The sequence below is a fragment of the Notolepis coatsorum genome, assembly GCF_963971535.1.
Source record: "Notolepis coatsorum genome assembly, chromosome: 3".
NCBI lineage: Eukaryota > Metazoa > Chordata > Actinopteri > Aulopiformes > Paralepididae > Notolepis > Notolepis coatsorum.
The window spans coordinates 108,964,937-108,968,707 of record NC_140167.1 but is presented as its reverse complement, the minus strand read 5'-3'; the positions used below and the strand labels follow the sequence as shown (position 1 = coordinate 108,968,707).

General features: G+C 39.3%; 1 protein-coding gene across 3 annotated transcripts in view; it reads right to left on the bottom strand.

The window, feature by feature from the left end:
* Positions 1–2,611: 2,611 nt before the first annotated feature.
* Positions 2,612–3,771, bottom strand: part of slc12a8 (solute carrier family 12 member 8) — a 75,348-nt gene continuing 74,188 nt past the window's right edge. For all 3 annotated transcript variants that reach the window (XM_084310205.1, XM_084310206.1, XM_084310207.1), the window contains one exon: positions 2,612–3,771. This exon is cut by the window's right edge and continues 1,027 nt beyond it. The gene's annotated coding sequence lies outside the window, so the exon portion shown is untranslated.

The window sequence follows — 3,771 nt, the reverse complement described above, 5'->3', positions numbered from 1 at the left end:
ATGGGGCAGGTAATTATAAACTTTTTTGTTCTTCTTCCTGCTCCTTTTGGCCATGGTAGAACTGGATTTATGTGTTTGTATGAGAACTGTATGATTGATATTACTTCCATGTGGCAAATAAAACTCTGAAAAATATCTGAATAATGGGCCAATCAATTCATAACAATGACAAATAGTTATATAGGAGATTCTTAACATACCATTTCTAACACATTCCATGACACATGACCCCTGGAGGCCAGTAAATCAATGTCACATTTCAGATGGATAGTTTATATCATAGATATCTATAGAACACTAGATAGCTTAAGGCGGAGTCACCAGCGTCACTGAACCGCCGCCATCTTGCTCCAGTTAGCCTTGAGTGAGAGTGAGTGAGCTGCACAGACAAAAATACTCATAACTCGCTGAAATATTGACGGATTTACAAACGGGTTGGTTTGCTATAAACATCAAAGATGTAGTTATGATACTGCATACTTATAAAAAAAAAATTAAAGATGTTTTTTTTTTTACAAACCGCTGGACGTTAATAATGCTTGTAATAAACCAAACCGTTTGTAAATCCGTCAATATTTCAGCGAGTTATGAGTATTTTTGTTTGTGCAGCTTACTCACTCTCACTCAAGGCTAACTGGAGCAAGATGGCGGCGGTTCAGTGACGTCGCTCTCCATTGGCCGGCAGCGCGGGCAAGCTATCTAGTGTTCTATATATATCTATAGTTTATATCCTACCTCGTGTGTCTAGGCCGGGTGTGTATTTTATCATTAATAACAAGGCACTAAAAGGAATGCAACAACCTATAAGCAGGCCAGCGCTCCAAAAGTCCAGTGATGGACATTACAATTAAAGGGGCACTTCACCAAAAAAGTATGCAGATTTGTTTTGCACATAATCTCACTCACTCATACATTTAGTCATTTAGCTGATTTAGCTGACTTTTATCCAAAGTTCTGACAACAGGTCAGCAGGAAGGGTACAACTCTGGCAGCAAAGTAACATTGTTTGTCAAACAGTGTTGAACTTGGGTGCTACAGTCTTGAGTGCATAGTAGTATAGACATAATTAGCATAGTAGGTAGTAATATAGGCAAAGTGCATGATAGTAAAAGACAGTACGAAGGTTCGTTTTTTTTTTTTTTTTTAGATATTGATAGAATCACTCACAGTTAACCACTCTTTCCCCACTGGTGGTTCACAGGCACGGCACTCAAAGGGGGCACTTCACAAAAGAAAAAAATCTCACACAGTTTTGCACACATGAATTTAGTTTGACAGTTATTAAGAGTTAATCAGTAGTTATTAAGAGTTATACAACGGCATGCAAATTTCTCGATTCTGATTGGCTGAAACAGTCCATTTACACGTATATGTATAGGGCACAATCCACGCTCCTGGTCCCAGGACCCGCCCACAACCGAATCACATCACTCCGCCGTGCGGATTCTTCGGAGAAAACAAGATGGCGGACAATAATCTTTAACAAATGGATATGTTGATAGCGTCATAACGACTAAATATAAAGCGATTCTGTCACGGCGAATGTCTTAATCCTTTAAACAATGTTGGATGATGTAATTGATGGGTCATGAGTCATTGTAGAACAAAAGAAAAATCGTGGATTGATTGATTGATTATTTGCAATTTTATTTTAAATTTCTTCTTCCTTCCCCCTGACTGCAGAGCTCACTCTCACACTGTCTGGCACACCCACACACACACACACACACACACACACACACACACTCACATACACACACACACACACACACACACACACACTCCTGTCTGCAACGGCGGAGGAGTCAGACTGAGAGAGAGCTGGGTGTTGCGATGTTTTAAGTGAGCATGGCCCATTGAATTGATTGATTGGTTGATTGCTAATTTTATTACTGTACACCTGGTTTCCAACTGGTTAAATTTAGGCCCTCTAAAGTAGGTTTAAAAAAATAGGGCGAAGAAAACTTTTTTTCCCCTATAGGGCAAAGAAAACCTTTTAATTTGTTTTACCTACTTTCTATAGAAGCATCTAAGAATGAAGTTATATAGAAAGTAGGTCTGCATCCCCTTAACAATTGTGTGTATTGAGCCGTACTGTATTGTACCCATTCTGCATCTGGTAATAAAATGTTCAATCAATCATTCCAATAACACACAGTTGGATGTGTTAGTTTGTTGGATCCGTTGGATGCACTTCCGAGCTGCTTCCACATGGAGGCAACTTCTCTCAATCATTCCAATAACACACAGTTGGATGTGTTAGTTGGTTGGATGCACTTCTGAGCTGCTTCCACATGGAGGCAACTTCTCTCAATCATTCCAATAACACACAGTTGGATGTGTTAGTTGGTTGGATGCACTTCCGAGCTGCTTCCACATGGAGGCAACTTGTCTTTTTTGTTGTTGTGGGAACTACTTTTTCTGGCGGATGGTTTTTTCAATAAATCTTCGATTAATGTGTGTTTATTGTATAGCAATAAGGTTGGATGAATGTGGCAGTTGTATAAAAGCATTACACCACTTGCAGTCGTGATTTGTGAACAATAAACCATGCCTAGGGGGGTCTAACGACCACCCCCCCTAGGCATGGTTTATTGTTCACAAACCACTCCTGCGCGTGATGTAATGCTTAATTAATCAGTTTGATGTTATCAGGAGCATTGAATCCTTGTGTTGTGTTACTGTAATTATGAAATGATGTAGATGAGACAATACCAATACCTTGTCTTATAGGGACTGCTACCTAATGAAATGCTACTATCATTTCATTGAGCTGTAATTAACACAAGGATTATAATGTCCCAGATAACATCACTGGTGGCCATATTCCAACAAATTTACTCTCAATAACTGTCAAACTAAATTAATGTGTGCCAAACGGTTTAGGGTTTTTGGATGTGTGTGAGATTATGTGCAAAATAAATCAGTGTTGTTTTTTGGTGAAGTGCCCCTTTAACTCGCAATCACACACACTCTCTCTCCTACCGACAAACATTGCAAACTGAAAGAGACTTGCCGAGTGTCAGGCGCTATGCAGGTGTACACAAACACACAAACAAAGATATGATGTAAAAGTATGATGTAAACTAAGCAATGGGCTACATTTCATCGAAGAAAAAACAAATAAAATCTGTAATATATTTTTGTTTCAATCAATGAGTTAATTAAAAAAATAAACTCTGGTTATCATTTTCAATTAATGGTGAAAATACAGTTTATTTTTATTGCTGACCTACAATATTCACACAACATTAGAGCAAAATGGCAGCCGTGTAAACATGGCCCCCGCTAAGCAGCTGGGCTCCAGAAAGCAGCCTCAGCCAGGGGGCGGGCGTGAGGTCTCCACTGAGGTTAAGGTTAGGGTTGAGGTAAGGGTTAGGTTTATAAAATACGTTTTAGGTGAACATTATTTTTACGAGGTTCAGCGTTGCAGTTTGGCCAAGTGATGACAAATAGGGTGTGGACTGGAGAGAAAAAAGGATGCAAGTGTCAAACGTGAACATTGTGGTCATTTTCTCCATCTTGTTTGCAGCACAATAATCATTTTACACCTGTGTATGATTAAATACATAATCAAGAAGTCAACACAGAGGCTCTCCTGTTTTGTATCTTGCATACTGTAATCTTTCCATACAGAAAGATGAATTGTGTATGTTTTATTTAAGCCGGAGTACATTTATGTCAGAATACGTCAGAGACGAGGTCACCAGAGGCTTTGGAAGTGACCCTGTGTCCACACTTCCTCCCCTATTTTCACGTACAGGCACACCA